The sequence below is a fragment of the Canis lupus genome, chromosome X (assembly GCF_048164855.1).
Source record: "Canis lupus baileyi chromosome X, mCanLup2.hap1, whole genome shotgun sequence".
Classification (NCBI taxonomy): Eukaryota; Metazoa; Chordata; class Mammalia; order Carnivora; family Canidae; genus Canis; species Canis lupus.
In genome coordinates, this window is record NC_132876.1 from 107,595,957 (window position 1) to 107,609,897 (window position 13,941).

A 13,941-nucleotide genomic window follows, 5' to 3' on the forward strand; every position below is an offset into this window, starting at 1 on the left:
AAAATGGCCTCAAAAATGAATGCAGATCTTCATCTAAGAAGGATTTACATTGTAAAACACACAGTAAAACTACTCCAAAAGTCTCTTGATTCATTTCCAGTGCAAGATCCCTTCACCCTAGAGACTTACCCCAAATCTCTCATTATTTCCCCCAAACCCAATTATCCGCTGATGACCCCAAGCCCTCTGTTTTCTGTAATTTTGACTCCGTTAACTCCTTTCGATTCTCTACTCTAGCCACTTAGACCTCCACCAACCATCAGCACCACAATGAGCCTCCAGCCAAGATGACAATGACTGAATCCTGCTTGGAGGGCAGAGGGGAGTAAGGGATGTGTTGACTTATAAGATTTTTGTGGAACTTGTAAGCTTTTCTCTTTTTTTTAAATACATAGAGGTGCTCTGCTAATTGCTTTAATAAGTTATGCTCCCTACAACCCTATAAGCTTGATACTCTTAGTTTCCTGCACTACAGAGGAGTACTTGACCAGGGTGACACGGCTAGGAAGCAGGAAGAGTCAGGATCTGAAGGTGAGAGTTCATGCTAAAATGCCCCCACAGTAGGCACTCAGTAAACATGAGCTGAACATATAAACAAGATCCCATCTGGGAACCAGTTTGGAGGCTGGCAAGGCAAAAGGTGTGGAAGGGTTTTCTCTGATGAACTGATTGCAAGTACATGTCAAAGCTTTACTTCAAAGTTGCTTAAAGAAGGGGAGTGGGAGGCTTCCAGTTAGGAAATGTATGTCATGGGGATGAAAGGTACAGCACTGGGAACATAGTCAGTAGTATTGTCACGGTGTTGCATGGGGAAGACGGTAGCTACACTTGTGAGCACAGCACAACATATAGACTTGTTGAATCATCATGTTGTACACCTGAAGCTAACGTAACACTGGGTGCCAACTATATTCAATAAAACAAACAAAAAAAAAGTTGCTTAAAGAAGCTTCAAAAGGGCTAGTTCATAAACTTGGAATAGGAAATAATGTGGTTAGATAACATTGTTAGACCAAGTAGAAGTGGTCATTAAACTCTGTTACAAGGCTGATTTAGTGAGGCAGGTAAATCTAATTTCCCATAAGGGGCTCTTAATCTGATTAAAGTTGATCAGAAAATCATTCATATGTTTTATCAGAAATGCCCCAGAAGGGACCACTCATCACACCAGAGCACACAGCTGTCCCAGCTCAGGTTTGGGATCATTTTCTTTCACAGAAGTGTTTCTTGACCTCAGCAATCTTCACATTTGGGTGGGATAACTCTTTGGGGTGGGGGCTGTCTCGGGCCCTGTGGGATGCTTAGAGTATCCCTGGCCTCTACCCACCAGATGCCAGTGGCACCTCTTCCTTCTGGATGTAATAGCCTAAAATGTCTCTACATGTTGCCAAATGTCTGTGGGAGGGGACAAGATACCACCTCACACAGTGAGAGAATGACTCCTCTAGACCCTTGATTCTCAAAGTGTGATCTATGGACTAAAAGCGATGGCATCTCTTGGAAGGTTGCTAGAAACGCACAACCTAAGCCCCACCCAGACCCCTAGAGAAGGAATCTGCAGTTTAACGAGATCCCGAGGTGCTTCCTATGGACATTAAACTCTGAGAAGCCCTTCTAGGCCAGCAGTTCTCAACCCTGCCTGCACATCAGAGGCCTTGGGAGCTCTAAAGAATACTGCTCACAACCCCAGAGACTGATGTCATTGGTCTGGGGGCAACCTGGGCCTTGAGAGTTTTAAAAACTCTCCAGGTGATTCTAATTTGCAGCCAAGTTTACACTTCTTATTCTGGATAGTTTAAAAACAACCTGCCCTACAGCTTTGGGAGTGATTTCCAAAAACCTATATCGAGACCTCACATCTCCAAAGTGATGTTTCTTTCCTTCCCATGAACATCCTTCTTTTTTTGACCTTTTATCACTTTTAAGATGACAGAATTAAAGTTCTTTGATGATGGTTTCAAAAGGTAGGATTTGGCTATAACTAATTTAAAATTATGGTTGGAATGATTTGGGAAAAAGAATGAAGGCATTGGTTTAACCTTCCCCAGGTAACTTCTTAAAGAAGTAAAAGCCATATAGGCAGTGATATTGTAAAAGTGATGTATGGTGACAGATGGCAGCTACACTTGTGGTGAGCACAGCATAATGTATACAGTTGCCAAATCACATATGTTGTACACCTGAAGCTAATGTAACATTGCATGTCAACTAAAACAAAATAATTTTTAAAACTTTAATTAAAAAAGAAGAGCCAGCAGAATCATCCCTCAAAATCTTGCTAATTTTAAAAAATGTCTGTACTTGAAAAAAATCCAAACATTAAACAGCAAGCTCTAACAAGAAAATTGTTTTGCATGAAATGTGCAATTATATAAAGAGCCCATGAAAATTGGGAACCAAAACACTAACACCTTAATAGATAAACAGATAAAGGAAATGAGCTCACAATTCACAAAAGTGGATGTATAATTAGAGAAGCATGAGAAAATGTGCAGCCTCACTAGTAATCAAAAGCATGCTCAATGAAAAAAGAGTTAACAATTTTCCTCTTATAATATTCACCATGATGAGTGGGAAAATGATCATGAAACAGACACTTGCTTATTCCCTCAATAGATATGGAGTGTCTTCTGAATAGGAGGCATCCCGCTAATCTACACAATGAGGGTGTGGGGCTTAGGAAATGAAGAAAGTTCAAGCCATTAAAAATTTCTATCTTCCCCCACCCAGTTAGGCCTTGATGGAAGCTATCCTAAAAGAAAATGTTCGTGTGGAAAAAGTTATGTTCATTTATGATAGCAAAAGTGATTAAAAGCCCAAATACCCATTAACAAGATTCTGATTAAGTAAACTCTGGTGTATCCACCTGATAAAATACTACAGACACTATTTGTGATATAATGAATGATTAATGAAAAAGAATACGAACAGTAGACTACTGGAAGAATGGTGCAGTAATAAAGTAATTTTGAAAATGCTACCTGGTGTCATCCCCACCACCCAAAACACACAATATACATCTGTATATTTAAAGCTCTGAGGGTAAAAGATGTGTACTCTGAGAACTCTGGAACACTTATGAAAGAAATTGAAGATGACACAAAGAAATGAAAAAGAATTCCATGCTCATGGATTAGAAGAACACTGTTAAAATGTCTATACTACCTAAAGCAATCTACACATCGAATGCAATCCTTATCAAAATACCACCAGAATTTTTTTCACAGAGCTAGAACAAACAATCCTAAAATTTTTATGGAATTGCAAGAGATCCTGAATGGCTGAAGCAATTCTGAAAAAGAAAAACAAAGCTGGAAGCATCATGATTCTGGAATTCAAGCTATATTACAAAGCTGTAATCATCAAGACAGTATGGTACCGGCACAAAAACAGACACACAGATCAGTGGGACAGAATAGACAACCTGGAAATGAACCCTCAACTCTATGGTCAACTAATCTTTTTTTTTCTTTTTTTTGGTCAACTAGTCTCTGACAAAGCAGGAAACAATGTCCAGTGGAAAAAAGTCTCTTTAACAAATAGTGTTGGGAAAACTGGATGGCAACATGCAGAAGAATGAAACTGGACCACTTTATTACACTATACATAAAAATAAATTCAAAATGGATGAAAGACCTTGAATGTGAGACAGAAAACCATCAAAATCCTAGAGGAGATCACAGGCAGCAACCTCTTTGAGCTCAGCCGCAGCAACTTCTTAATAGACACATCTCTGGAGGCAAAGGAAACAAAAGCAAAAATGAACTATTGGGACTTCATCAAGATAAAAAGCTTCTGCACAGCAAAGGAAACAATCAACAAAACTTTTTAAAAGGCAGCCTATGGAATGGGAGAAGATATTTGAAAATGATATATCTGATAAAGGGCTAGTATCCAAAATCTATAAAGAACTTACAAACTCAACACCCAAAAAACAAATAATCCAGTTAAGAAATTGGCAGAAGACATGACTACTACAGACACTATTTGTGATATAACGAATGATTAATGAAAAGAGAAATACAAATCAGAGAAATACAAATCAAAGCCACAATGATGACGGGATTAGCACTGGGTGTTATGCTATATGTTGGCAAATCGAACTCCAATAAAAAAAAATACAAAAAAAAAAAAAAACACCCCACGATGAGATACCACCTCACGCCTGTCAAAATTTACAACACAAGAAACAACAGATGTTGGTGAGGATGTGGAGAAAGAGGAACCCTCTTGCACTGTTGCTGGGAATGCAAACTGGTGCAGCCACTCTGGAGAATAGTATGGAGGTTCCTCAAAAAGTTAAAAATAGAGCTACCCTATGATCCAGCAATTGCGCTACTAGGTATTTACCCGAAGGATAAAAAAATATAGATACAAAGCGGTACATGCACTCTGATGTTTACAGCAGCATTATCAGGAATAGCCAAACTCTGGTGAGAGATCAGATGTCCATCAACTGACGAATGGATAAGGAATAAGTGGTGTGTGTGTGTTGGAATATTACTTAGCCATCAAGAAGAATGAGATCTTGCCATTTGCAATGATGTGGATGGAACTAGGGAGTATTATGCTAAATGAAATGTTAGTCAGAGAAAGACAAATACTGTATGATCTCACTCATATGTGGAATTCGAGAAGGAAAACAGATGAACATATGGGAAGGGGGAAAAAAGGAGAGAGGGAAACAAGCCATAAGAGACTCTTAATAATAGAGAACAAACTGAGGGTTGATGGAGGGAGGTGGGTGAGGGATGGGCAAGTTGGAGGGTGGATATTCAGAAGGTCACTTGTGATGAGCACTGGGTGTTGTATGTAAGCGATGAATCACTGAATTCTACTCCTGAAACCAATATTGCACTGTATGTTAACTAAAATTTAAATCAAAAAAAGAAAAATATAAAGCTGTGAGGAGCCCTAAACCGAAGAAAATGGTTTATCTTTGTTTAACCTATTATTTCTCTATTTATCTGACCATAGAAAGTTTCCTTTTTTTCCTTCCTCTCCTTTTCTTTCAAAAGTGAAATGTGTGTTATTGTCTCTTGGAACTAGTATTTCCCAAACAAAGAAACAAACCAACCAATCCTTGAGGATATGTTGGCAGATACAGTAGTATTGAAAACCTATGTAAAAATAAAAGCCATATATGCTATATATACACATATATAGAAAAAAATCCATCAAGTTGTTCACTTAAGATTTGTACGTTTGCTCTACAAAAATATTAAAAAGAAACCCCTCTAAATTCTGAGAAGGCAAGAAATATTTTTTAAGTTAAATATTGAGGTCCGTTAGAACAAATAAAAGAACTAAATCAACTTATTGATACACTACAGGTATATTTTTTTGTATCAGTTGTTTCTGCAAGGTGCCTCCAATACCGTCAGTGTGTACAGATTACTTGTGCTCATTTTATTAGAGTTTTGAAAAGAAGCATGGGGGAAAGAGCTCCAGACAGGCTTTCTAATCCTGGACCAGCCATTAACTAGTTTGTGTGATCTTGGACAATTGAGTCAACTCCACTGGATTTTAATTGCCTAATTTCTATAATGAGGAGCAATATGACAATTCTAGTTCTGTTCATCTTCAAAAATAGTTTTCAAGCTTTGTAGTTCTAGCTTTGCCTGATGGAACATCAAACGCCAGGTTTTTATTTGAATACCACTTGGTACCATCATTGGCTAGTGTAAAAACAAACAGTTGGTCAGCTCTAAGGTGATCTCCATGGCAATGTGATTCCAGGATGCCTTGCGGGAGAGAGACAGAGAGGACTATATTTATTTTATCGGTTCTGTTAACCTTATGTTAAGTAATTGGTTTACCATTTGGATGTTCCAGAACCTGTGACTGCCACTGACTGTTGCCAGATGGTTCTCAGAGGATGTTGGGTATTTCTGATGCAAGCACCATTGTCTCTAGGCTTTGAATGCTCATGCCTAAACAACACAGAAGGATCTTGCCATCTTTGGAAACTGTGAGAATTTCTTGATAAGACAGTCTACTCCATTTGTTCCATTGCTTTGTCTACCTTAGGTGTTAGTGAGCTCTGCTTCATGTGGTGGGTCTTGGGTCAGTGTTTGTCCAGTGAAGTCACTGGCCCCCTAGACACAAGGAGGTCTGTGCTCTGCTGGATGGAGAGATTGACCACAAAACCAGGAGCTGCCGGTGGTGATGGGTCTTGGATGATGCCCATTTCTCCACTTAGATCTCCCCAAACAAAGTCAGTGTTGTCTCAGCTGCCAGCAGTCAACTCTGGCTTGATTATCCAGTACCACAAATTCTCAATATGATAGGATTAAAAGCAACAACAACAACAACCCTTCTGAACTTGTTTTAGTGGGATTTGACCTGAACCCCAGTTGTAGCTCGCGCCACCTTCCTCTCCATGTGGTCATTTCCATGGGCCAATGTGCGCGAACGTGCTTTACAAATTTCAGAGGACCCTACCAATGCCCTCTAGCCAATTCCAAAGCTTCAGTCAGTTTGCTCTGGGTGCATGGCCAGCCATCGCATATGGAACCAGAGAGAATATGAGGTACACCCTTTCTCTTGACTACTTTTGAGTGTCACTGTGTTTATGGTCTGTGATTGAGCAGCACGCAGGAGGAAGTAATCACCACACAGTACCCGAGTGTCTGGTTAAAGGACTAAATGCAGACAAGTGTTGAGTGGACTCCATTTCATAAATGATGTATGAGGGGTCATGGCCACTATGACTAACACAGCTATAAATGGGTCATGGCAAGGCATAAACATCACATGTTCCTCAGCCTGGATCTAGGGTGACACAAGGGAGATATCTGGTGTATCACCCCTGTACCAGCCAACGTGTGTCCTTCCCAAGCATAAACTAGAAGTGGGGCCTCTATGTCTTTTGGATTTGGGTACAAAAGGTGTGTGGGATACCTGGAGAGTGACTTTTCAATAAATTGCCTCATATTGCCCATTGTTCTCACAAATGTGCCTACAGAAGAAGAGGACACAGCTGGCTAGGCCGCAAAGCAGTGTGGCCTGGGATGCCACCCAACACACTTGCATTCCAACAACCCGAAAAACAAGTGTGCTTTGTCGCATGTACACTTTTAGCTCTGGATCCCTTCCCATTGTTCCCATTTCTAAAATTGAACGCTGACCCCGTGTCTCTGAATTTCTGCATTCTTGTATTCTGGAAACTGACAGGTATTCCAAGAACACACTGAGTCCCACAAGGCCAAGGATGGAGACTCCGGTCCTTTGGGGGCTTGGCAGTGCAGCAAGGACCATATGTGACCGTAGCCATCAGCACTGCCCTGTGTCCAATGTTGCTGGGTCCTCTTAGATTTCACTGCGACCCAGGAGGGAGAGGGAAAGCCTGGGGGGTGGGCAGGATGGTCTGCAGAAGGACAACTGCTGTGAGTCCTCTGTCTCATCTGCTGTCTCCTGCCTGGCTCCTTCTACAAGGGAGAAATGAGATTCCACTGCAGATTAAATGAAGTAATTGTGTGAAGTGGCACACAGCAGGTGGTCAAAACTGGCACCATTGTCATTAGCTATTTCCCCACCGCCATATGATGCATAGGCCGATGATTTGGGTACAGGGGTCCCCTCTTCCACCAGCTTCCTCAAGCTTCCCATGGCTGGCAGGCACTGCAAGGGAAGGGGAAGAGCACAGATCTCCCGGGAATAGTGTTGCAGAAAGAATTACATATGTTTGTTTTCCTAAATCATCTGGGTCTCTTACAGTGGTGATGATGATCTGGGAAGACTCGGTCAACATTTCCTTGTGTTTCCAAAACTGTCAGAGACAGAGGACCACAAGCTGAGCCCCACTGTGAGGGGTGCTTCAGGGCTTTTAAATAGTCACTGGAGGATCATTGCAAATGGCTCATCTCATACTTCTCAGTATGGCCACAATTTCATCCACCTGGGGCATATAGGTGGTGGTCAAAGTCCCTATCAAGCTTGTCACAGAAATGGTTCCCATTTCTGGGTTGCAGATGGCACTTCTCGGTCTGGACACTTCTTGGAGCGAAATCACACCTCCTAGAACATACTTCAGTGACAATTTGCTATGACTCATCACTCTTTCCATGCTGCTCAGAGGAGCTGAAGGAATGTCTCAGCTTCGAGGGCAGATTGTCATGGGCCTCTCACTAAGCCAGAGTGACTGGCCATATGTCACCCAGCACAGTCACCACAGCAAATGGCTTGAGTGTACTGCCATGGGGCTATAGCCAGGGCCTCAGGCAGATGTGACAGCACCATGGGGACGCGGCACATCAAATCAACACTCCTGGTGTAGCATGTGGCCCCTCGCTCATTCCTGCTGCCTCACATTGACGAACGTGGCTTTGGCTATAACTCCAACTCCACTTCTCATCCTGCTCTCACTTACCCAGTGGTCCACTCGTCAGTCCTCTGGGCCGTGCCGTGGGCCAGGTGCTGTGATCGGCAGGGGGATGTAAATATGAATAGGAAGTATTCACAGGCTCCTGGAGGTGAGAGCCTAGTGGCAGGACAGCTATGTAGGGAAGCCATGAGAGGAGAGACAAGATGCATATATAACAGATAATTGCAATGCAGTGTGTTATGTGAGAGTCACAGCAGTGGAGAGGGGGTACACAGTTGTAAGCACAGAGGGAGAGGCCTGAGGGTCCCCTCGCATTACAGAAGCAGTGAGCGTCCAGCAAACTCAGAGCATGGGGTGCACGAGGGAGAGTGATCAGATACGGACTGGCTGGAGGGCCCAGATGAGGCCAGGAAGTTACTGGCCAACAAAAGGCATTTCAGCCAGAAGTCTGGGGCCGGGAAGAGTTGGTATCTTGCTTCCTCTTGGTGGCCAGCATGGACTGAGAATAGAGTTTCTAAAAAAAAAATGCTAAAGAAATATGAGCACCTGTGCTGACTGCTATTAATGTTTTCAGCTATATCTTTATGAATCTTTCCCTATCTTTTCCTCTGGCTTGAGAGCTGTCTAGAACTTTCCTGTTAGTGGTCTGGAAAAAGCCAGAATCAAAACACCTGAGTTCAAACCCCAGCTTCTCTATTTACCAGCTATGAGACTTTGAGCTACTCACTTTGCCTTTTGACCTCTACATATTTCATCTCAACAGTGAGTACAGGTGGATTTTGGAGACATTGTGGGTTTGGTTCCAGACCACTGCAAAAAAGTGACTGAAATGAATTTTTTTGGTTTCCCAGTGCTTCTAAAAATCATGTATACACTATTTTGCAGTCCATTAAGTGTGCAATAGCATTAGGCCCAAAATAAAACCGAGGTACATGCCTTAAATAAGATACATTATTGCTTAAAACCTGCTAACCATCATTTGAGCTTTCAGCAACTTGTACTCTTTTTGCTGGTGGAGGGGCTTGCCTTGATGTTGATGGCTGCTGACAGATCAGCATGGTGGTGGTTGCTGCAGGCTGGGGGGACTGTGGCAGTTTCTTAAAATAAGGCAACAGTTAAGTTTGTGGCATCGAATGACTCTTCTTTTCTCTTGAATAGTTAGTGGCCACTGTAGGGTTATCAACTGGCCTAACTGCAATATTGTTATGTCTCAGGGAATAGGGAGGCCCGAGGTGAGAGAGACAGGGGAAGGACTGGTCAGTGGAATAGAACACACACAAACATCTGTTAAGTTTGTTACCTTATCTGGGCATGGTGCATGGCACCCCAAAACAATTACAACGGTAACATCAAAGATCACTGGTCACAGATCACCATAACAAATATAATAATGAAAATATCTGAAATATTGTGAGAATTACCAAAATGTGACAGATGCCAAGTGAGCAAATGTTATTGGAAAAATTATGCCCACAGACCTGCTCAACACAGGGGTGCCACAGCCCTTCAGTTTGTTAAAAGTGCAGTATCTGCAAAGTGCAATAAAGTGAAACGCGAGAAAACACGGTATGGCCATATAAACAAAAACTGCATTACAGCAATGCTGTAAATGGTAAATGACAAAATGTGCTCTAAGAACACTGGAAAGCCAAGCATTCTAGAAGACCTCTGCTACAGGGCTCACTGGCCATGACTGGGTCCCATGACTACCCCTACCTCAAAGAGATACCGGCAGGGAGAGTACTTGGCCACCAGCCTCTGTAGTAGAGGAAAACGAGGGTGAAGGTAGTTGAGCGTGGGTATGGAGAGAAGCCAGCCCTAGTGTCTGCCACAGCAGTGAGGGACCTTTGTTTGTGGAATTTTCTTTCTCCAGCCACTGACAATAAACAAATGTGAGCATTCCACTTGTTAGAAAAGATTCATCTTGTTCACATAAGGAAGTAACACAAGGAATGACACCCAGGAATAATGGAAAACAAATGTGTGAGTGATGTCAAAAGATCTTTACATTACAAGAGATTTTAAAAGAAATGGCACCGTATGCATTAGCTATGGGTGCATAACCAACTCCCCGTCACCCAAATCCAATGGCTTAGAACATTTATTATCCTAGCTCGTATGTTCCTGGCTCAGCTGATTTAGGCTGGGCTCACTTAGGCATCTTTTTTTTTTTTTTTAAAGATTTTATTTATTTATGAGACAGAGACGTAGGCAGAGGGAGAAGCAGGCTCCACGCAGGGAGCCCGATGTGGGACTCGATCCCGGGCCTCCAGGACCATGCTCTGGACTGAAGGCAGGTGCTAAACCTCTGAGCCACCCAGGGATCCCCCTCACTTAGGCATCTCTATAGCTGGAGGCTCTGTGCTAATGGGGCCTGGTGGGGACGTGTTAGCTGGGGTGGCTCAGCTGCACATGTTTCTCATCCTTTTCCTGGGATTAGCGGGCGGGCCAATGGCAGATGTGCAAGAGAGTTAACAAACACATGTGACACCTGTTCAGGGTCAGAACTGACAGACCATCACTTCTGCCTCATTCTGTTGGCTGAAGCAAGTCTCATGGCCAGACTTAGATGTGAGGAATTATACCCCACCTATGATAGTAGGCAACTAAAAAGTTACACGGCAATGGGGATGGCTGTGCGGAGGGGTGGAGAATTGGGGCCACGACTGCAAATTTACCACAGGCACCAAAGGTCTTGCAAGTCACACACATAAGGTTAGCATTATACTCTAATTCTTCCAGAAGGAAGCCATCCTAATTTAGTTTGGAATTATTTAAATCACTAGAGTCAAAGCGGATGGTCACACCTACTCACAGTTCACTTTATATTCATCGAATCAAGAGATGAAGTTTCCAAGTGAAAATAATGTCTCCAATTTTGACTTTTACCTATCACATTGATTTTCAAGCTATCCCTACATTATATCTTACGAAAACAAAACTAATGCTTCCTTTGGCTTTTCTTTTGCAGGTTTGATGTGAAGAACTGAAGAGAAAGAGAATGGATTCAAATAAAAATAGCTCATGAAAAAATTTTATATATTTGTATGAAGATTACGAACCTCCTGAATGCCTAAGCCTCTAGCAGGAATGTCTTGTTTGTACATTTGTATCTCTGCCTTCTCGTTGGCTTCACTTCTTACTTTACCTTCCTGTTTGGCACCTGGCAAAGCAAATCAGCTGAAGAATTCACCAACTGGAGGAGGAACTGGATTTCACAGAGAGGGATAGGGCAATATGCATGACAATAATTTTGATAGGAAGTTCTCTATACTTCACACACTATTTTGGTCAATATTTGGAATGTATTTTAGTTCTTCACATCCTAAATTATATCAATAAACTTTTTATGAGTTCAAATACTTGAGTAAATATAAAATGTGAATCTAGACTAAATCAGTTTTTGTATCTTCAGATAGCTACATATTCCTCTTCATGGAGAGAAATGAGATATAAGAGCCAGCCAGGGGTGCCTGGTGGCTTGTTCAGTTAAGTGTCTGGCTCTTGGTTTCAGCTCAGCTCATGATCTCGTGGGTGGTGAGATGGAGCCCTGCATTTGGGCTCCACGCTCAGTGGGGAGTCTGCTTGAAGATTCTCTCCTTCTGCCCCTTCCCCCACTTGCACTCTCACTCTCACTCTCTTTCTCTCTCTGAAATAAATAAATTAATCTTAAAAAAATAAAAAAGAGCCAGCCAGATCCCACATTGCTTACATGGGGGTTTCTCTTAAATAACTGGGTACCATGGGTAAAACTAGGGCTGACTGGTCGCTACAAATGGGGTTAAACAGTGCCTTATGACTTGATGGGATGAGCACTGAGTGTTATACTATATGTTGGCAAATTGAATTTAAATAAAAAATGTAAAAGAATAGCTCCTTAGGAACTGGGCATTGTTGATAGTCCTCCTCCAAGGATGACCTTCATGGTGAATGTGTTGTACTTCCATAGAGGCCTAGAAATTCCCTTTGCCCAGATGAGGCAGAGTTCATTAGAAGGCACAACAAAATAAACCTGAAAGATCGGAACCAGAGAGGGGCAGATCATACCTTAGGTGTCCAAAGAAAGGCGAAATGTGTCTCCTGCTGCTAAGATGGAGAGTCTCTATGTAACATAATCAGTGGCCAACACCATCATAAACCAAAAAGAGTCACCCATGTCCCTCTAGAGTCTTCTGATCTTCCCAGATGCCAGGCAACTTCACAGTGTGAAGATTTGAGGAACCTGGTTCTGGAGACTGCATTGTTTTAAAGGTAAGTGTGTCACCTATCTGGTATGCAGAGACCCCAGCACTGTGACTTTGTTCCTTGCTTCAGTGCCTCCCGTTAAAAAAAAAAAAAAAAATCAGGGCAGCCCGGGTGGCTCAGCAGTTTAGAGCCACCTTCAGCCCAGTGCATGATCCTGGAGAACTAGGATCGAGGCCCGTGTGTCGGGCTCCCTGCATGGAGCCTGCTTCTCCCTCTGCCTGTGTCTCTGCTTCTCTCTTTCTCTCTCTCTGTCTCTCATGAATGAATAAATAAAATCTTTAAAAAAATCAGATGTACCTCTAAATATCTCAAGCAAAAATCAGTCTTTAGCTTTTCTGTTTCGTAGAGATCAGTTTCCCAAAGCAAGACTATCAGGCACATGTGACTGGCTGTAGGTTCAGTAGGGCCTAATGAGTTTAGGTTTTCCTGAAAGGGTATCCATCTGGCTGTGGGACCTAGGTATCTCTCTGGGCTGTGGCTTAGCCTGGTGGTCCAAATCTAATATAGATGCACAGGAGGCAAATATCAGTCAGAACAAAACCTGCTGGCCTAATCCTCTGTCAGCAGAACAGGTCCTAAATAACAGGGCATTGTGTTGCCATTCCGCTCCTTCCTAATTAGGGTAGTTGGGTAGGGTGGTGGTTGTCCGCTGTTTATAATCTCAGCGTTCCCTTTGTTTATATATAAATGATTCATGTTCAGTTTTAAAACGACATTCTGGTTGGATGTCATAAAAACTGTCTTCACATTTTCCTGTGGTCTCTCAAGTCATATGTGCAGCATAATACAGACCAGAGGCATCAGCCAAATTCAGCGGATTTGTGGAGAGCTTCTCATTTTACTATATATTTTGTTTTGTTAAGGAGCAAATTCTCTGTATTTGGGAGTTAGCAAGTTCCACAGCCTGTCATTTATTGGACAGCACATATAATGTAGGAGAAGACAGAGTTTCTTTTCAATGAAGTTCTTTTTTAAAAAAATTCACATGCCTCATGCTAAATGGCTCTTAAAAAACCCATATATCACGTTGAAACAGCCTTATTTATCTTACGCGTTTGTAATCAACCAATTATTATGCCACTTTTCCGTGGGGAAGAAACAAGATACAAGTCGTTGAAGGTTCATTAGGAGAGAGAGAACAAAACTAGAAATGACATCAGTTTGAGCAATTAAAGTCAAGCATAAGGTACAATAGCGTTTTTAGTACAAGTGCTGTAAATGGTACAAGTGTCAGATGTTCTGCTGACAGGTGGGGATGTTCGAGTGTGATCACAGTCGCTCTGCCCACACTGCCTGGCTGCCTACTCTATGGCAAGCTCTATGCTAAGTGCTGGGAGGAGCACAGCACATTCACCCAAAAGATCACCTTG

The 13,941-nt window shown here is 42.3% G+C and overlaps 1 protein-coding gene across 3 annotated transcripts in view; it reads left to right on the forward strand.

Moving 5' to 3' along the window:
* The window catches only part of SMPX (small muscle protein X-linked), a 57,916-nt gene extending 46,230 nt beyond the window's left edge, over nucleotides 1-11,686 (forward strand). For all 3 annotated transcript variants that reach the window (XM_072818024.1, XM_072818023.1, XM_072818022.1), the window contains exon 5: nucleotides 11,298-11,686. The gene's annotated coding sequence lies outside the window, so the exon portion shown is untranslated. The remainder of the gene's footprint in view (nucleotides 1-11,297) is intronic.
* The last annotated feature ends 2,255 nt before the right edge of the window (nucleotides 11,687-13,941 follow it).